Source organism: Oryctolagus cuniculus, chromosome 1, assembly GCF_964237555.1.
Source record: "Oryctolagus cuniculus chromosome 1, mOryCun1.1, whole genome shotgun sequence".
Classification (NCBI taxonomy): Eukaryota; Metazoa; Chordata; class Mammalia; order Lagomorpha; family Leporidae; genus Oryctolagus; species Oryctolagus cuniculus.
Window position 1 is genome coordinate 57,646,581 of NC_091432.1, and position 22,058 is coordinate 57,668,638.

Genomic DNA, 22,058 nt, shown 5'->3' on the forward strand with positions numbered 1-22,058 from the left:
TAAATATAAAAATAGTATGCATATGACACTTGTGAATAAATTTCATCCTTGCTTTATACAAATGGGACTGTAGATGTACACTGTAGATATTGTCTTGCATCCTTATTTTTTTGCTTAAAAGTTTCTTAGACATTGTTCCAGTTTTTTTTTTTTTTTAAAAACTCTTCATTTTAAAAATTGCTGCATAATATTCTGCTATGTTGATGACCACAGTTTACTTAACTAGTCTCCTGTTGAAGGATACTTGGATTTTTTGTATTTTGATAGTACAAACAACTCTGTAGTGAATGACACTGAATTTGAGTTATCTGATACATGTTTAAGTTCACTATATATGCTAAACAAGAAACTAGGGGATCTCCATGAGTATGAAGTGTTTCACTATAGTAGAGTTACACTTTATTACTAATATGGAATTCTAAAAATTGTACGTGCAGATGTGTGGTAAATTGTAAGCATGTGCTTTTCTAGCAGAAGGGTTCTGTATCAGTCACTGTAATCAAATATGTATGTACGGGCTTATAAAATTCAAAAATGAGAAAAGGGAAGGTTATGGCACAGTTGGCTGACTCAGACATTTACTCAGCAGAGTGAAACTTTCATTCCTAAGGAAAAATGACTCATTACTGCATGGAAGAACTTCCCTGGAGAAGCACTGATGCGTTTGACCTTTGTTAGGATTATGGTATAATTCATGCTCAAGAAACATGCTATGAAAAGGATCCTAATGGTTCTGCTGCCATGAAGTATATCCAGAAAATGGGCAAAAGGGAATCTTTAATATCTGTGTGTACAGTGGAGAAAACCAAAGTAAGCATGTGTGTTAGGAACTGCAGAGCTCCAAGATGGGATAGAGTGTGAGGAGTAGGTAGTGCTTTGCATTTTTCTGTGTTACTCAGTGAGAAATTACTGTGTCTAAGTATGGTTCTAGATATGTTTAAAAGCACCTGCATAAGGGCCAGTGTTGTAGCGGAGCAGATTAAGCCTCCACCATCGATGCAACCATCCCATATTGGCGCCGGTTCAAGACCCAGCTGCTCCACTTCCCATCTAGCTCCCTGCTAATCGTTTGGGAAAGCAGTAGAACATGGCCCAAGTGCTTGTGCCCCTGTGCCCACATGGGAAACCTGGATGAAGCTCCAGGTTCCTGGTTTTGGCTTGGACCAGCTCTGGCTATTTTGGCCATTTAGGAAGTGAATCAGCAGACGGAAGATATCTTCGGTTTCTCTCCCTCTCCCCCCACTTTCCTTTTCTCCCTCTCTTCCTCTTCCCCACCCCGTCTCCCCAACCCCCCTCTGCCTTTCAAATAATTAAGTAAATCTTTAAAAGAAAAAAGGAAGAAACATTGGAAAAGTTTCAGAAATAACCTCAGAGGGAAACAGGAGTTCTAGGACACTGACGGTCCATGTTATACAAATGAGTGTGTCTAATCATTTCACTTTATGAGCCAAACAGCATGAGTCAGAAGCTGCTGAAAAGCCCACGAATCAGGTTGCCAGCCCTGCTCTACGATGACTTGGTAGTGATAAGAACTCAGACATGACAAAATGGAAACTGTTGGAAAGAAAGATTCATTTAGAAGAAATGCAGGATAGTAACCGAAAGTGTCTAGTGAAGACTTACTCATCAGAGACTGCTGTAATAGCTAATATGATTCAACTACCAAGATATGATAGGTCACTCTTTTATAAACTCATTTACTCTGCACCAAAGACAGTACAAATAAATTTTAGCATCTTCTGGATAAAGGAATAGAAATCTTCATTAATGGAAGTGGTTTTATTCTGCATTTGAGTTCATTGACTATGACGTCTACAGCTAATAACTAAGAAACCTAAAATAACCAGAAAGGAAAACCAACAAAGATACTTCAAGAATGCACCATTTCCAAATTAGATCATTAGGAAGTCAAGTCAAACTCAGTTTCAACTCAAATTTCAAAAGCCTAGCTAACTTTTCACAAACATCATTTATATTTGGACCATCTTCTACGGGCTTCCCAGGTGCATTAGCGGGGAGCTGGATCAGAAGCAAAGCAGCACAGACTCAAACCAGGGCTTTGGTGTGGAATGCTGGCCCTGCAAGTGGCAGCTTAAACCTTTGTGCCTCAATGCTTTTCTTTCTTCATTCCTTTCTAAGATTCATTTATTTGAAAATAAGAATGAGAGAGAGAGAGAGAGAGAAGAGAGAGAGAAGAGAGAGAAGAGAGAGAAGATCTTGGATCTGTTCACTCCTCAAAAGGCTGCAAGGGCCAGGGGTTGGGCCAGTGCGAAGCCAGAAACCAGGAACTTCATCTGTGTCCCCGACTTTGGAGGGGGGCATTGGCCCAAACGTTATCTTCTTCTGCTTTCTCAGACCGTTAGCAGGGAACTGGGTTGGAAGTGGAGCGCTGGAACATAAACTGGCATCCACATGGGATGCCATCATTGTAGGTGGCAGCTTTACCTGCTACACCACAACACCAGCCCCCTAAGTGCCTTTCTTTAGCATCCTCTTCAATTGGGCCCAATGTGGCTATGTCTATTTTTCCTCTTGCTTTATCTGTCTGCATCTTTACTTTTTACTTTGTATGTTCTGCACCTTCTGTTGTTTTGGAGAAGGAAGGAACAAAGTATGAGTTAACACACATTTTTAATACAGCTTATTTATTTTTAATACAGCTTATTACAATTTCCTCATTTAATAGATTGTGCCATTCTTATGGAATACTTACATTTATCTTTAGTCTGATTTAAAATGAATCCATTTATCAAATACCATTAAATCAACTATTATTACAAAGTAACCATGTCTCTGAGTCATGCATTAGCTTTTAAATATTCTAGTAATAATTCAGCTTCTGTTTTGATGTTCATCCAGGTATTTAGAAATAAAATAGGAAGCAATAAGAGTTTCGGGTTATGGGGCTGGCATTGTGGCATAGTAGGTTAAGCCTCCACCTGTAGTGCTGGCACCAGTTCTTGTCCCAGCTGCTCTGCTTCTGATCTGGCTCCCTGCTGATGGCCTGGGAAAGCAGTAGAAGATGGCCCAAGTCTTTGGGTCCCTGCACCCATGTGGGAGACTCGGAAGAAACTCCTGGTTCCTGGCTTCAGATCGGCCCAGCTTCTGGCAGCTTGCAGCTATCTGGGGAGTGAACCAGCGGATGAAAGACCTTTCTCTGTCTCTTCCTCTCTCTCTGTAACTCTGCCTCTAGATAATATAAGTCTTTAAAAAAAAAAAAAGAGTTTGGGGTTTGACACTTTGAGAAGTTTTGCTTGAACAAGAACTGCTGGAATCAATTTGATTCTGGTAGTGTTAAGTGCCAGCCTCTTTTTAAAAATTTTTTTTTCCCAGAAACCTTTTATTTAAGGCATACAGACTTAATACATTTCATAATTACAACTTTAGGAACATGGTGGTTCTTCTCACCATACCCGCCCTCTCACCCACACTCTCATCCCCCTTCCTCCTCCCTTTCCTATTCCCATTCTTATTTTTTACTAGGATCTATTTTCAATTAACTTTATACACATATAATTAACTCTGTGTTAAATAAAGAGTTCAGCAAATAGTATGTATTTTTTAAAAAACTGTTTCACTTCATTTGAGACAAGGGCTTTTCAAAGTCATTGCTTCTTGAAGTGTCAGTTTCACTTCAATAGATTACCTTTTATGTGCTCTATTAGTTATCACAGGTTAGGGAGAACATACGGTATTTGTCCTTTCTGGACTGGCTTATTTCACTAAGTATGATGTTTTCCAGATTCATCCATTTTTTTGGAAACAACTGGATTTTTCTTCTTCTTCTTTTTTTTTTTTTTTTTTTTTTTTTTTTTTTTTTTTTACCACTGTGTTGTATTCCATGGAGTATATATCCCATAATTTGTTTATCCAGTCTTTGGTTGATGGGCATTTGGATTGATTCCATGTCTTAGCTATTGTGAATTGAGCTGCAATAAACAAGGGGGTACAGGTAACTTTTTCATATGCTGATTGCATTTCCCTTGGGTAAATTCCCAGGAGTGGGGTGGCTGGGTCATATGGTAGTTCTATATTCAAATTTCTAAGAATCTCCATACTGTCTTCTACAATGGCTGTACCAGTTTACATTCCTACCAACAGGGAATTAGAGTACCTTTTCCTCCCACATCCTCCACAGCATTTGTTGTTTGTTGATTTCTGTATGAAAGCCATTCTAATGGGGTGAGGTGAAACCTCATTGTGGTTTTGATTTGCATTTCCCTAATGGCTAGTGATCCTTCTGCATTTTTTCTTGTGTCTGTTGGCCATTTGGATTTCCTCTTTTGAAAAATGTCTGTTTAAGTCCTTTGCCCATTTCTTCACTGGGTTGTTTGCTTTGTTGTTGTGGAGTTTCTTATTTTTTTTTAATTAAAAAATTTATTTATTTGAAAGAGTTGCACAGGGAGAGAAAGAGAAGCAGAGAGAAAGAGAGAGGTCTTCCATGTGCTGGTTCACTCTCCAATTGGCTGCAATGGCCAGAGCGGTGCCAATCCGAAGCCAGGAGCCAGGAGCTTCTTCCAGGATGCAGGTGCAGGGGCTCAAGGACTTGGGCCATCTTCTACTGCTTTTCCAGGCCGTGGCAGAGAGCTGGATCGGAAGTGAAGCCGCCGGGACTTGAACCGGCATCCATATGGGATGCTGGCACTGGAGGTGGCAGCTTTACTGGGTACACCAGAGGACTGTGAAGTTTCTTGATCTCTTCATATATTCTCATTATTAAACCTTTATCAGTTGCATAGTTTGCAAATAATTTCTCCCATTCTGTCAGTTACCTCTTCACTTTCCTGTTTCTTTTGCAGTACAAATGCTTCTCAATTTGATATAATCCCATTTGTTGATTTTGGCTTTGTTGTCTGTGCCCTTGGAGCCTTTTCCAAGAACTCTTTGCATATGCCAGTGCCTTATAGGGCTTCCCCAATGTTCTCTAATAATTTGATGGTATTGAGCCAGAGATTGAAGTCTTTAATCCATGTTGAGTGGCTTTTTGTGTAAGGTGTAAGATAGGGGTCTTGCTTCATACTTCTGCATGTTGAGATCCAGTTTTCCCAGCACCATTTGTTGAAGGGACTGTCCTTGCTCCAGGGGTTGATTTTGGCTTCTTTGTCAAAGATAAGTTGATGGTAGATGCATGGATTTATTTCTAGTGTTTATATTCTGTTCCATTGGTCTATCCATATGTTATTGTACCAATACCCGGTTGTTTTGATTACAGCTGCCCTGTACTATGTCTTGAAATTTGGTACTGTGTTGCCTCCAGCTTTTTTTGTTGTTGTTGTTGTTGTATAAGATTGTTTTAGTTATCCGGGGTCTCCTTCGTTTCCATATGAATTTCAGCATAATTTTTTCTATATCTGAGAAGAATGTCCTTGGTATTTTGACTGGTATCACATTGACTCTGTAAATTGCTTTCAATAGTATGAACATCTTGATGATATTGATTCTTTCAATCCATGAACATGGAAGATTTTTCCATTTTTTTAATATTCTTCTATTTTTTTCTTTAATGCAGACCCCAGGAGGCAGTGCTGGTGGATTCCTCTAATTGTATTCCTGACACTGTCATGGGAGACCTGGATTGAGTTCCTAGCTCCTAGCTTTGGCCTCATCCTAGCCTCAGCCATTGAGCGCATTTGGGGAGTGAACCAGCAGATGGGAATGTTCTCTCCCCGCCTCCAATAAGAAATGAATTTTACCCCAAAAGAACAAACATATTATTAACCTTATTTAATTATAAAATACAAACAGAAATCCTGAAATTCTTGCTGCCTCTATTACTGTTTGCCTTGCTTCCTTTCAACAATATTATTTTCTGACTACTAGTTTTAAAATTATGATGGTTCAAGTACCTTTACATTTAGGTCACGGAATGAGATTATGTATATCTCTCATATGAAAAAATGCACATTTTATAGTTTTTCTACTTAGAAACCTCAGGGTGTATTTTGTTCTTTTTTTTTTTTTTTTTTTTAACAAGGATTAGTTCTTAAATTAAACCAAATGAGTAGTGCATGTGATTTATTAAAAGCAGTTTCTTTATAACGTTTTGATGCTTCCTAAACAAATACCTAAAATTTACCTCTTTTTTTTTTTTTTTTTTTTTTTTGACAGGCAGAGTGGATAGTGAGAGAGAGGCAGAGAGAAAGGTCTTCCTTTTGCCGTTGGTTCACCCTCCAATGGCCGCCACGGCTGGTGCACTGCGGCCGGCGCACCGCGCTGATCCGATGGCAGAAGCCAGGTACTTCTCCTGGTCTCCCATGGGGTGCAGGGCCCAAGTACTTGGGCCATCCTCCACTGCACTCCCTGGCCACAGCAGAGAGCTGGCCTGGAAGAGGGGCAACCGGGACAGAATCCGGCGCCCCGACCGGGACTAGAACCCAGTGTGCTGGCGCCGCTAGGTGGAGGATTAGCCTATTGAGCCGCGGCGCCGGCTCTCATTATTTTTTAAAAATATTTTTGTATTTTCTTAGAATTGTACCTATGAAATACATGAAATCTGTTCTCTTTATATTAGTAAAAATTTCAAAAATAGAGAAACAGGAGCTGATAAAATAAAGATGTCCCAAATGAAAAGTAGCCCTTAAGGAGTGGATATTTAACCTAGCACTTAAGACACCCACAGCTCACTTTGGAGTGCCTGGGTTCAGTTCCCAGCTCTGGCTCCTGACTCCAACTTCCTGCTAATTCAGACCCTGGGGAACAATGGTGATAGGTCAAGCATCACACATTTGGGAGACTTGGATTGAGTCTCAGTCTCCTGGTCCATCCCCAGCCCAACCTTAGCCACTGAAGGCATTGGGGATGAATGAAACTGGTCTCTTTCTCTCTCTCTCTCAATTAAAGAAATAATTTTTTAAGAATGAAAGTTTTGGCTTAAACCAATCATGTCTGCCAAATATCACTCATATTATGATCTTGATAATTTACTTGATATGATATCTGTAAAACGGGAATATTAGTTCATATTGCAGGTGATATCTCAACAATCAAATAAAAATCAAATTTTTTTTATTATAAAAACAAAGAAAGGAAGAGAGATCTCTTGGACCCTTCACTCAGTTTTCTCTGTTGATAGTAGTGTAAGTTACATCCAAGAACTTGAGGGAAATACAATCCCCTCACCTGATTTCAGATGTCACTAGTTCTACGTGTGTGTGTGTGTACATGTAGAATCTCTCATGCCATAAGCACCTCTCTCCCTCGTTCACCTTCCTAATCCCTACTCTATTCTCCATCTCTGTATAGTTGTCATTTCAAGGATGTTGTATCTGTGCACCTTATTATTTTTACCCTTCATATGTATTGTATCTGAGTAAAAGAATAACTACATAGAAAGGGCAAAATAGTTTTCTACATTATTCGGTGTCTTAAGGTTCTCTTTGGTAGAAAAAGTTATTTTAATGTTTACTAGATAAGGATAAGTTATTTTCCTTAGGTAAACTGTACTTTGCATATACTAGAATGATAAATTGTTCAATCTGTATAGTTGACTCAAAAATGCCTATAATTAGCTTTCAACTTAAGTATCACCTTTGCTGGAAGACTTTAAAAATCTATGTATTTACTTGTGAAGCAGAGAAATAAGCTCCCACCTGCTGGTTCATTCCCAAACAAATGGACAGGGTTGAACCTGGGAGAAGGAACTCAATCCAGGTCTCCCACGTGGGTGGCAGGGACTTGACTACTTGAAACATCACTGTTGCCTCCCTAAGGTCCACATTAACAGGAAGCTCAAGTCAGGAGCCAGAACTGGTACTTGAACCCAAGTACTACGAAAGGATCATGGCATCTTAGCTGGCAGCTGGACGCCCACCTGAGAGACCTTTATTGCTTATTCACACTGAAGCGTCCTTCACGCCACTCCTGATCTCTGTGTTTCCTTATTTTTATCATTGTACGTAAGTATTTTCTCATTTCATTTATTTGTCCATCTCTCTGTCTTCATCCTCTTCATCTTCTCCATCCTTAGAATATAAGGCTGTGTGACCATAGGGACTTTATTTACACTTTCACTTCGTACAAAGTGGTACCTCTACATAAAATATTGCTATTGAATGAAATACTTTTCATTGAACAGAAAAGGAACTTTAAAAAAAAAGTATTTTATGTATTTGAAAGGCAGAGCGAAAGACAAAGAAAGAGTTTCTTTTGTCTGCTAGTTCACTCCCCTCATGGCTGCAAAGGCTGGTTTGAAGCCAGGAGCCAGGAATTCCATCCTGGTCTTCTGTGTGGATGGTAGGAGCCCAAGCACTTGGGCAATCTTCTTCTGACTCCCCGGGCACATTAGCAGGGAGCTGGATCAGAAGCACAGCAGCTGGGACTTGAACCCGCAGTGCCAGCATCACAGGCAGCAGCTTAACCCACTTAGCCGCATTAGCCCCTGTAATTATTTTTGATCTGTGATCTCACATGTATAATACATTATCCACAACATATAATTCTAATTTTATAAATTGTTCCTTTTAAATCTCTTTTAGTAAATATATGTAAATGTTGTGAATAAGATTTTAGAGGAACTTTTATGTCATTTTAATGGGTTTGTGAATATATTGAATAACTGAATTGCAACTTTTAATTTCAACTTGAAATGTTCCCAGAATAAAAAATTTGAATTACTTAAATGAATTAGGGTACTTCAGGACTGTGATAGAATGTACTAAGGACTATATTCATTTTATTTGAGTGATCATATTGTTTTATGATAAAAACAGTCCATTTTGTCCTAGATGACAATTATTTTGTAGTGAAGAAGTACCTTGGAATTATAGATCATTTTTCAGTTTTATGTGCATTTCTGTCAGCTGAAAATAATTGCTGATTTGGACTTTCCTTAGAAAAAGAGATGGAAATTATATTATTAACTTTGTAAGGGAGGAATTTTTTTAGTCATTAATCAGATATATTGCTCTAGAAGCAGTGGAATATTGTTTAAAAAAAGGTGTAGCCCAATAAAGAAATAAATGAATTATAGAGAAGTGCTACATTGTGATTCAGATAATCTGAGCCTGATGACTGATGTAGTGTTAGCCAGGTTGTTAATTGTGTATGCTTTAGTTATGAAATGTAACAGGAGTCCAGAGGCTGGCCCAGCCCTGTGGGCTGAAGCTGTACGTTTGTTTTTGGTTTAAAAGATGGCATCTGATGTCCTTTATCTTGCCCATATTGTGACAGCACAAAAAACTTTGCAACATTTACCACAAAATGATAGCTAGGTACTTCTGATTTCCGCTCTTGGTCTGTTAGATAGATAGGCAGAGCTCCTATATTTCTGGGAACAGGAAGACTCATTGGATCAGGGCTGTGTTGGTTTGTTCTAGCTGAATCCCTGAAGAAATGTGTTCCTGTGAGTACTCTTTTCATGTCCTCTGAAATTGTGGTTGGCCTCCAGGCACAAACAGGAACTAATAGTTTTGTAGCACTGAACCATGTACTACGCAATATTCTAGATCCTTTTTCATATTTTGACTCATTTGACCTCCACATTAATCTCAAGAGGTCCCATTTTACAGATGGGGAAATAGGTGTGACACAGGTAGACAGTGACAAAGGTGAGGAATGAACCACAGTCTCTGATAGTTACCCTTTTAGGCATTCTTTTTGGAATTATTAAGAAATTATTTTCATTATCAGCCTTTTAAACTTTATTTTAATCATATTATAGGTTGGACAACTAAAACTGTGTTAGACCTCTCCAAGTACTTGTTTGGTAATTTTCAAACATTCCACTAGAGGTCAGTCTATCACCTGACAATATAAATATTGTCTTTTCTGTTTTTGGAAGTGCAAAATTTTAATTATACTAAATTGAAGTGTGCTATCAAAGATTTGGGTAGCGGAATAATTTTTGAATTAGAAACATAAATTGTCATCTTTGTACTAGTGAAAGCATATATGTCTATTATGTGACCCAATATTGGGATGATAGATTGTCTTTGCAGAATTTAATCAAGATATTCTGTGAGATGATGTCTTGTAAGGAAAAAAGCTAATGACCTTAATCTTTATTTGTTGCTTCTAAGTTAACCATATATTAAACGTTAAACTTTGGATTAGTAGTATTCAAAATTCCTTTTCTGGACTCATTTAATTCATTCAAGGATTTAGAATATACCCAGAAAGTAATGAAACAGTAAAGCAATTTAGTGTCCACTGAAATACATTATAATACATTTTTGTAAGATTTTATTTTTTTATTTGAAGGACAGAATAACACAGAGAGAGAAACAGAGATAGAGACAGAGACAGAGAGACAGAGGTCTTCCATCTGCTGGTTCACTCCCCAGTTGGCTACAACGGCCGGAGTTGAGCAGATCTGAAGCCAGGAGCTCAGAATTCCATCTAGCCTCTCCTGTGGGTGCAGAGGCTCAGGCACTTGGATCATCATTCCCTGCTTTCCCAGGTGCATTAGCAGGGCACTGGATCAGATGCAGAACAGACAGGATTCAAACTAGCACTCTCATAGGGGATACCTGCGTCATACACAGGAGCTTAACCCACTATGCCGCAATACCAGCCCCTGATACTCTGTCAATTTTAAGGCAGTATGGATCTTCAGAATTTTTTTTAAAATATAGCTCAGAGAGGCCAGCGCCGCGGCTCAATAGGCTAATCCTCCGCCTTGCAGCGCCGGCACACCGGGTTCTAGTCCCGGTCGGGGTGCCGGATTCTATCCCGGTTGCCCCTCTTCCAGGCCAGCTCTCTGCTGTGGCCCGGGAGTGCAGTGGAGGATGGCCCAGGTCCTTGGGCCCTGCACCCGCATGGGAGACCAGGAGAAGCACCTGGCTCCTGGCTTCGGATCAGCGCGATGCGCTGGTCGCAGCGGCCACTGGGGGGTGAACCAATGGCAAAAGGAAGACCTTTCTCTCTGTCTCTCTCTCTCACTGTCCACTCTGCCTATCAAAAAGAAAAAAAAAAAAAGAGTGATACCCTTGCTGCTAAATGGTGGGAGCCAAATCCTGTCCACTCTGCCTGTCAAAAAAATATATAGCTCAGAGATTTTTATTTCTCAGCTCTTAAGTTTTAGAGATAACCAGGTGTTGAGTTAAGATGCAGAAACCCAGAGGCTTTGTTTAGAAACAACATTTTAAGGTAACTTTGTTGCTTGCATAAAAGGAGCATCATATTTTGGAGGGATTGGATATACTTATCTGGAGAGTCTTGCGTGGTCCTGAGCACAGAATAATTCATCAGCTGACCAGTGGTGTTAGTTATATGCAAGTAATGGTTGTGGCTACTGTAGGTTAAATAAAGTCTTTTAGGCAGCCTTCAGATGAACTGAAACAATATGATTTGACTTGAGATTTGTCACACTGGAAATGAATGGCAACATATGGAAGAGGCTAGGACAGGGAGGAAAGTTAGACAGGAGGGGTAGGCCAGCAGTTTTGTAGGCCTGGGTAGGTAGTAAGTGAAACCCAGGGGTTGTTGACAAAGTGAGAGGCAAGGGAGTCCTTTGGATATAGATGGAGCAGATAGGATAGTAGAATTCTAGGTGGACAGATTGATTGCATCTAAGACCAGAGAAGTCTTCAAAGGCAGCAGGGAAGGACAAATGGGCCTGAAGATAAGAGTTAAGGATTCTGATAGGACTTCTCCCTTTTTGCATGCATATCATGTGCCACACAGTGTGCTAAGAGCTTTGAATATGCTGGCTCACTTTCTCCTTGTCTTCAGAGACAGCTTCTAGTCTCTTTTTATAGATGAGATAACCAAGGCTCAGATAGTTTCAATAACATGCTACTGTCATACAGCTTATCAATGGTAAGACTGACATGTGAACACGGGGTAGTGGGGCTCCAGCTGTGTGCTTCCTGACACAGAAACCTATTTCTTTTTTGCCCCATTCTTAAAAACGGTTTATTTTTTTTTTAATTATTTCTTCAAAATGCAGAGAGAGAGAGAGACTGACAGACAGACAGAATCTTCTATGTGCTGGTTCCCTCCCAGATACTCGTACAGCCAGGATGAGGCCAAGCTGGGAGGCCAAAACTCAGTCCAAGTTCTCCCACATAGCTGACATGGACCCAGGTCCTTGAAGCATCACCTGCTGCTGTCCATGGTGCTCATTTTCCCTCCGCTGACATCAAGAGCAGAGTCGGGACTTGAGCGTAGGTGCTCAGGCATGAGATGCAGGGTCCCGAATGGCAGCTCACCCCCTGCACCAGACGCCTACTCATCTCTGCCCCAGTTTTAATGCTGCCTTCAGTGTAGGGATGGTTCTAGGCTTATATCCAATTGCAGGTTAACCCATAGCTAAGCCCTAATTACAGCAAAAGCAGGGGTTATCACTTCTAGGGAGATAGGGGCAGATATATTTTTGTTAAAAATGTGAGGTTTCTTAACCTTTGCCTACAAATCACAATGAAGACCTATATTCCCTGTGTGGTGCTGGTTAGATGGTGGTGAATTTGTCTTGTACTCCTCAGTACTTTGTTGTCTTTTTTTTTTTCCCTCTCCTAAAATCCACTAATTATCTTACTAGGTGTTCTCTCTGTCGGCTTAGTTTTTCCATAAATGACACTCCTGGAGGTGACCTCTCAAGGACTTTCTAGAGTCTTAATAGGAAGAGTAGTGGGCAAAGCTAAAAGGAAGTTTAGGGATCACTAATTTGGTCTGTCAGTATACTTTTGTCACTTTATTTTTGTACCTGCAGGCAGCAGTGCTTCTGAGACCTTTTAGTCCTTTAAAGATAGCTTTGATCCTAGATCTCTTTCTGCTTGGGATATGTTTTTGAAGGGATGAGGACAGGATGTCAGCTTTCTTCTCCCAAAGGCACCCGTTGCTGCATTTCCCCTATAATCTAGGACTTTCATCATTTCCTCCATGTTGATGGTAGCTCTAGACCTGGGGAATAGCATTTGTCTTTTGTTTTTTGACCTGAGTGACTGGTAATGGCGAAAGGTCCATCAGCTAAGAATGCTTTTAATAAGGCCCTCTTTTTTGTGTGGTCTAGCCAGGGTCTGTCTACGGCCAAATGCAAAAAGTATTTCCCAAGTTCCTTCACTTTTTTCTTCTGAAGTTACTTGAAGGTGACAGTGAGGAAGAGCACATCCACACGCTGCACAAGGGCAAGCAAATGGAGAGCTCTCTTTATGTAGCGTTTAATCTCTTGGATGCAACTTTGATTTATTTTGACAAAATAATGCCGAATTCTTAACCCTGCAGTACAATTTAACACTGGATCCACAAGTGCCAGAACTCCTTTCTCAGCAGAGAAGGCTCTGCAGAATTCTGTAAGGCCAGAGTACCTGCTTTTTCCCACAAGGCTTTTGGAATTAAATGTACTCATCCCTGTCTTTAATCTGTCAGTGCCTAAAGTTTTCTCTCTCTCCTACTTGGCATTTCATAGAGAAGGAAGCCATTTGGTAGAAATTCCCTGCAGCCAACTCTATAAACTCCAACCCACACCCATCCATTCTTCCTCAAATGACTTGCCAACTGGCCTTCTGCTAGTTTCTACTCTTGACCCTCTAACATGCTGCAGTTGAAGTCATAGTTTACAAACACACGTCTTGTGATGTCACTCCTTTACTTAGACCGTGTGTATTGCTCTGTGTTGTTCTTAGGATAGAGCCTAAAATCTTTAATGTAGCTTATGAGACCCTATAAGATACAGTCTTTGGCTGCCTCTCCATTAATATGTATTTATTTATGAGAGAGCCAGAAAGAAAGAGAGCACTTACCACTGGTTCACTCCCCCCAGTGCCCACACAATGGGAACTGGGCTGGGCTGAAGCTGGAACTGGGGCCTAGGAACTCAATCCAGGTCTTCCACATGTGTGACACAGACCAGCTACTTGAGCCCTTACCTGCTGCCTCCCAGAATGTGTACCAACATTTTTTTTTTTTTTTGTGACAGGCAGAGTGGACAGTGAGAGAGAGAGAGAGACAGAGAGAAAGGTCTTCCTTTTCTGTTGGTTTATTCCCCAATGGCCGCTGTGGCCGGCACACTGTGCTGATCTGAAGCCAGGAGCCAGGTGCTTCTCCTGGTCTCCCATGGGGTGCAGGGCCCAAGCACTTGGGCCATCCTCCACTGCACTCCCTGGCCACAGCAGAGAGCTGGCCTGGAAGAGGGGCAACCAGGACAGAATCCGGAGCCCAGACCGGGACTAGAACCCGGTGTGCTGGCACCACAGGCGGAGGATTAGCCTAGTGAGCCACGGTGCCAGCCAGAATGTGTACCAACTTTAAACTGGAATCAGGAGCAGTGCCTAGACCCAAGCCTAGGTACTCTGACAGGGAATGTGGTATCCCAGCCAGTAGGCCAAAGGTCTGCCTCCTGTCTCACCACTTTTTAAGCGTTATATGTGTTTTTATCTGTTATTTGAGAGGAAGAGTCATACGCGCGTGCACACACACACAGAAAGAGGAGAGAGGAGAGAGGAGAGAGGAGAGAGAGAGAGAGAGAGAGAGAGAGAGAGAGAGAAAGGTTGAGATTTTCTATCTGCTAGTTTACTCTCCAAATGCCTGCAACTGCTGTTGCTGGGCCAGGTTGAAGCTGGGAGCCAGGAACCCAAACCAGGTCTCTGGCATGACTTGCCATCTTTGACAACAGCGTAGCCCTCCTTCGCAGTCCAACCATGCTGATCCTCTGATTCCCTCCAGTGCCACGTTCCTTCCCAGATCCTTTCCCTCGCTGACTGACCATCGTCCATTACTTCTTTTCTCCCATCACTCTGCATAGGGAGTCCCAATGTAGTCATATCTCTTTAAATTATCACATGAATTGTTTTATTTTTTGCGTGTTTTTATCGCCAGGAAATTCAGTATCTCCTTTTTGAGGACTCTGCTTTCACTTTGGGTGTTGTCTGAGAACATGGCAGTTCCAAAGGAGGGTTAGTTCCACACACCACTTGGAGAGTGAACTGAAAATCTGGCAAGTGCAACATAGCTTTTACTGATAAAGACTGTTGCTGTTGAAGAATGGTTCCGAGTAGCCCAAAGGGACAAATTATTCACTGTATTTGTGATAACCTGCCCAAGCCACAGAGTGCAGTTGTTATATTCATTTATGTACAGATTTATGTTCGTACACTTACATTGTTCCTCAAAGCATGATACTGTGTCATGGTTGTTATAAGCTGAGCTAGAGTCATCCTTGGGCTGGATTGAGCTTGGGTCACCAACCCAGAAATTTCTTAACTAATGGGTACTCTTTTGGTCTCATTCTTTTAAAAAAAGATTTATTTACTTATTTGAAATGCAGAGTTACACAGAGGCAGAGAGAGAGAGAGAGAGAGAGAGAGAGAAAGAGAGAGAGAGGGCCGGCGCCGCGGCTCAATAGGCTAATCCTCCACCTTGCGGCGCCGGCACACCGGGTTCTAGTCCCGGTCGGGGCGCCGGATTCTGTCCCGGTTGCCCCTCTTCCAGGCCAGCTCTCTGCTATGGCCAGGGAGTGCAGTGGAGGATGGCCCAGGTGCTTGGGCCCTGCACCCCATGGGAGACCAGGAAAAGCACCTGGCTCCTGGCTCCTGCCATCGGATCAGTGCGGTGCGCCGGCTGCAGCGGCGGCCATTGGAGGGTGAACCAACGGCAAAGGAAGACCTTTCTCTCTCTGTCTCTCTCTCTCACTGTCCACTCTGCCTGTCCAAAAAAAAAAAAAAAAAAAAAGAGAGAGAGAGAGAGAGGTCTTCTATCTGCTGATTCACTCCCCAAATGGCGGCAAAGGCCAGAGCTGGGCTGATCCAAAGCCAGGAGCCAGGAGCTTCTCCCAGGTCTCCCATGTGGATGCAGGGTCCCAAGGATTTGGATCATCTTCTGCTGGGACTCCCTACACACCCATATGGGACGCGGGCTCTGCAGGTGGCAACTTTATCTGCTATGCCACAACATTGTTAGTGCCATTTTTATCCTTTCTTATCAAAAGACTTTGAACAGAACCATATCAGGTCGTCCTAACAGATCTCCCCAACTTTAAATCCCAAGGAACACTTCCAGAAAACTTATAGGCTTTATATTCCAAGAGAAAAGGTAGTTATTGCCAAGTTATATACCCAAAAAAGGTCTGATTGTATTCAGACACAGGGTACTTACTTATTTTGCAGTCTGTCACTACGGGAAGCAACTTAGTGACTCTTTACAAAATAAATGAGCTCCAAAGAGACTTTGCCTCTCCTTGGACTGAGAAGTAATTCAGAGATACTCTAATCAAGATAATGTAATCCATACTTCTTGGGTACTCTATTTAATCTCTGCTTAAGCAGCCATCGTTTTACTCATTCATTGGTCTGTTATCCTTGTGATTATTTGTTTATAATACTAGTCTAACCTCTCCTATAATATAAGCTTCAAGAGGCAAGGAACTATTCTTGATAGCTCTGTCTCCAGTGTTTCTCATAGTGCTTTGCACATAGTTGACCTTCCATGCATATTTGATGAGTGAATGAACTGTAAGTTTTTCAAGGAGAATTTTGATAGTAGCTATTACTTCAAGAATTCAGAAGGTATTCATTAAAAAATGGCATGTTTGCCATATTCCCTATCATTGAACTAGTTCGAAACAAAACAAAACAAAACAAAAAAATCCCCTGAAACTAGGAAATGGCTCACTTCTAAACTATGGATTGCTTTCTATGGAGTATAGTAAAATATGGATCAAATCAAAAGGAGGATATAAAAGCGGGTACGCACCTCGTAAGATTATAGAGTACAAGTGCCAGTGAAAGTGAGAAGGCCCCCAAGGGCTCTGCCTAGTGAGATGTAAGAATTGAGGCAGGGCCATGTGAAAAACTGGAAACAGAGCCAGTCTTATCCTGCATCAGGGAGAGAAGTGAAGCTAAGGGGCAGGACCTTTTTCCCTTACTTCTAACCTGCAGTAAAGTGGAGCATAAGTGGTAGTGACAATGAGTTTTGCAGAAGTTGGCCAGAATCAAATGAACAGAAGTGAAGAAGCAATAAATTAGGAAGCCAGAGTTGGCTAAACTGCTTTATTCTATGCATACAAAATACATTTCAGATTAAAAATTATTTTGGGGAACAGAAATATCAGAAAAAATATTCACTCAAAGACATTGAAGGGGGGTCCGGCACTGTGGATCTCTTGGTTAATCCTCCGCCTGCAGTGCTGGCATCCCAAATGGGCGCCAGTTCTAGTCCCAGTTGCTCCTCTTCCAGTCCAGCTCTCTGCTGTGGCCTGGGAGGGCAGTGGAGGATGGCCTAAGTGCTTGGGCTCCTATACCTGGCTTCGGATCGGCGCAGGTCTGGCCGTAGCAGCCATTTAGGGGGTGAACCAATGTAAGGAAGACCTTTCTGTCTCTCTCACTGTCTATAATTCTACCTGTCAAATAAAAAAGAAAAAGAAATTGAAGGGGAATATTATTTTAAAAAACTGAAATTAAGGAAAGCAGGACAATCCCATGTGGTGGTGAGAATCATGGAATGCGAGGCCTTAGACTGCCGACAACAGTGTCTCCTGCCTTGTGGAGAAAGCTGGTCTGTGAGAGTGGAGCCATGCCAGGTGCATAGTCCCAGTTGAGGTAGACGGTCCTGGTGCTGTTTAAGTCTGTGGGTCTAGTTACCCCCAAGGCCCTGCACACTTTGTTCCTTTCCAGGAGTTATAGAAGGTACTTCAGTGTCCCTCCAAAAAATTCGTTTTATCTAAGCTAGTTCAAGTTAGACTGTTGCCATAGGCTTGCAACTAAGTGTTATCTAATGTAATATGGATAATAAAGATAGAAAGAGAAGATCTAACATATTTGTCATTATGTGTCTGATAAAGAGAACAAATGGATGGAAACATTTCGAAATATAATGGAGAACAAAACCTTCAGAGATTAAATTAATTAGTAATCTGCATATCAAAAGGGCACAGAGTTCCCAGAGAACTCAAACGGGATGGCCAGTATCAAGTAAGCTTATCACAGTAGAGTTACTTGTACTTCAAGATTAAAAAAAAGAATCCTGTAGACACCAAGCAGAAAAAGCAGGTCATCCAAAAGGGGGCAAACCAGCCTGGCCTCACATCACAGTGACAGCCGAAGCCAGGAGGCTGCTGGGAGCATGTCTGGAGCTCTGGATGGGGAGGCGCGTGACCTGCAGGGCCGTAGCTAGGAAGGCTGTTGTTTGTGCACTGGGGTAACAGACAATATTCTCAAACATTCAAGGACCTATTGTTTCAGACATTGCCCTGTGAGTAAAAGACATCTTCTCTAAATGATACAGAAAAATCAGTTAGGAATGGAGAAGCAGAGGTGTGATGGGCTTGGCATGGCATATGGAGTATACTTATATATAGAGTAGGCCAGGTCTGAATAACTGTGCATACTATGAAAACAGGAAAATGTAGACATTCTAAAATTAATAATAAAAACTGGATTTATGTAGCATAAAGTGGGAGTCATGAGAATATGTGGAGATATGTATGTGTGTGAACTCATTTATTTTAGTGAAAAAAGAGTCTGTAGATACAGCCTAAAGATGAAGAATTTGCTGATTTGAATTCAAGTCTTCACAGACACAAACTGGCTTGTGTCAATTCAGCTAAGTTTAAATCTCATGTGTAGTTCCAGAGTCTTCATCTGTACCATGGGAATAATGATGCTACTCACCTACTAACATTGGGATGGTTAAATGTAATAATGTGTGTGAGATACTTAGAATAATACCTGGCCCTGAGTGAACATTCAATGAAAATTACCTACTTATTATTATTATTATCTTTATTGTTTTAAAGAGAAAACATAGGTAGGTACTTTTATAATCTTAGAACAGGGAAGGCCTTTCTAAACATAACTCTAAACCCAGTGACCATTAAGAGAAGAGTAATAATTTGACTTCATAAAATCTAAAAGCTTTTGCATGGCAAAATCATCATAAAAATCAATGAACAAATACCCAGGTGGGGAAGGATAATCACAATGGAGATGACAGGAGAAGGATTGATATTGTTAATATTCAAGAATCACTGATAAGTCAACAAGAAAAAAATGAGCAAAAATCAATGTGAACAGGTATTTTGCAGAAAAATAAAGGTAATAAAAATTTGAAAAAATACAAAACTTATAATTAAGGAAGGAAAATTAAAAATGAGATGCTATTTTTAATTTATCAAATTGACAGAGATGAAGAAATTTGAAAATATCTAATAAGGAAATAGACATGAAATTCACATTCTTAAATCTTTCTTGAGGGGAATTTGGCATTTATCAAAATCGTAAAATGCTGGGGCTGGTATTGTGGCACAGCAAGTTAAGCTACCACCTGTGATATCAGCATCCCATATGAGTACTTTATTCATTTCCTAGAATTATATGAGCTACTCGCTGGTTCGAGTTCTGGCTGCTCCATTTCTGATCCAACTCCCTGCTAATGTGCCTGGGAAGGCTTCAGAAGATGGCCCAAGTGCTTGGGCCCATGCCACCCACGTGAGAGACCTGGATGGAGTTCCAGGCCTGTGGCTTCAATCTGGCCCAGCCCTGGCTGTTGCAGCTATATGGAAGCAGATAGAAAATCTCTGCTTTTCAAATCAATCAAGAAATCTTTTAAAAACATTGTAAAGTACTCACAATCTTCTTTATTGCTGCAGTGCTACTGTTTAGAATATGTACTGTCGTCATCTTAATACACAAATGTGGTAAACTGGTATTGCTTGTAGCTTTATAATAGAAATAAATTGGAAATAACTTACTTGACTGCAGATATGAATTTGTTAAATAATTTTAAGTGCTTAAATACCTTATAATATTCTATAGCCATTAAAAGATGTATAAATATGTGAGGCTACTTTCTAATTTTTTTAGGCTACTTTAAAACATTTATGGAAGAATGGAATTCAAAGATAAGTACTTTGGTACAAAAATTGTGAAACTGTATATATTAGAGGTCTTTTAAAAGTTAATAGAGGGGGCCAGCACTGTGGCGTAATGGGTAAAGCTGCCTCACTTGCAGTTCCGGCATCCCATATGGGTACCAGTTCGAGTCCCGGCTGCTCCACTTCTGATCCAGCTCTCTGCTATGGCCTGGGAAAGCAGTGGAAGATGGCCCAAGTGCTTGGGCCCCTGCACCCACAAGGAGGCCTGGAAAGAGCTCCTGGCTCTTGGCTTTGGATCAGCACAGCTCTGGCCATTGTGACCATCTGGGAAGTGAGCCAACAGATGAAAGACTTGCCTCTCTCTCTTTTTGCCTCTGCCTCTCTGTAACTCTTCCTTTCAAATAATTAAATACATCTTTAAAAAAAGTTAACAGAAAATGTGTATCATGAAAAAAACACATAGATCTAAAAAATTTTTGCACCAAAGTAAACATATCTTAATTCAATTATTCCCACAAATGTTTTTAAGTGTCCTCATATACAGTTGGCCTCCATATCACTGAATTCTGTGGATCAGAAATATTTGAAAAAAATAATTGCCTATACCGAATATGTAGGACTTTTTCTCAACATTATTTCTTAAACATTCCATTTACATTGTATTTGTATTGTATTAGATATTATAAGTTATCTAGAGATGATTTAATTTACTCAGGAGGATGTGTGTGGGTTATTGCAAATACTATACCATTTTATGTAAGGGACTTGAGCATCCACAGATTTTGACATGTGTGAAGGATCCTGGAGCCAATCCTGTGTGGACACTGAGCAGCAACTGTATATTGATAACAGAAAAATGATCAGGCTATCCTATTTAGGGAAAAAAGTAAGTTACCTGGGAATTGGTGTAATATGCTTTATTTACTGAAAATAACATATAATTTATACTTATATACATGCATAGAAAATTTTTAGTCTTACACAAAGTGCATTGTGAGATGGGCAGTGGGGATGGGCAATGGGGATGCTGTGGACTTTTATTTTCATTTTATACCCCTAGGGCTCTTCCAATTTTTATTGCAGCAATTCTCTTTTAATTTCTTAGTAATTAAAAACAAACAAAAGGAAAATTTCAATTGTTGTGACTGTTGCTTTTCAAAATGGAATTTAATATTTGGGGAATAAAATTATTTTGGATAAAAAGCAAAGCAAGTTTGATCAAGTCAACTAACGTTTATTCAACAAAAATTTAGTGAGATTTCACTTCACAACCTATGTGAGAGCTTTTGATTCTTACCAGCCTGTAGGACAGCTAATACTTGATAAATGCTATAAATAGAGGATCAAACATTTCTGCTAGGGGTTGGTTTTCCTAATTAAAACCAGAGGAAATTAGTTTATTAGTGAACACTGTTTTCACCGCAGACCATTGTGGTACCAACCTAGAAACTAGCATCAAGGGCAGGAAAATAATGCTGTTGCTGAATTTTGTGTTTCCAGCTATGGCATTGAGTTGGCTTTGTGCTTTGGCTATCATGCTAGTGGCTGCTGAAGGTGGTGGGGATATGTGAGAGGGATGTTTAAGGATAAAGTTGATGACAGGAAAATAAGATCTGCCTTCTTGAGGAAAAACCAGATTGATGAAATGCCATATCTACCAGTGATATTATGTCACTGCATCCCTTACTGCTATCAGGGCAATGATTTTATGAAGAATATTGTACTTCTGTGTAGTCAAGCATTTTCTATAGCGTGGCCATATGGCTTATACCAATGTATTTAGAAATTATGACTTTTTTCTATTAGAGGATCTGTGATTCTTCAAAATCCTCTGCTCAAGACATTTGAGCAATGGGAAATGATTGCAGTATCCAGTTGGCATTAGCTGTTTGAATCTGAATGTCCCTATAGCCATTTCTGCTATTAACACTTGTATTGACATCATTGATAATACTAGGAAAAATTTAGGCATAAATGTATTTGTTTCATACTCATTTAATATGTGGAAAACTGTGCTACTTTTTAAATTAGGTTCCTGGTGTGTGTGTGTATGTGCGTGTGTGTGTGTGCATGCACATGCCATAGGTGTTTGTCCCATGTTTACATAGGTTTGCTCCATGTTTTCTGTTGTGTGACTTAGGCATAGTGTGGTGATGATTTTTGGAATGCAAGTGTCTATTTATAGTAAAATTGTGTCTCCTTGAACAAATCTGTGTTGGTCTTTTCTCTTTTCAGTTTAAGTTTATATAGTCCATCCAATTTGCAGAAGCCAGTATTTGGAAAAATGCTTCTCAATGAATTATGAGAATTGTAT

At 40.5% G+C, this 22,058-nt stretch overlaps 1 protein-coding gene across 16 annotated transcripts in view; it reads left to right on the forward strand.

Annotated features, from left to right (window-relative positions):
• STK33 (serine/threonine kinase 33) overlaps window positions 1–22,058 on the forward strand; it is a 182,673-nt gene that overhangs the window by 20,940 nt on the left and 139,675 nt on the right. The gene's annotated exons all lie outside the window — the stretch shown is intronic.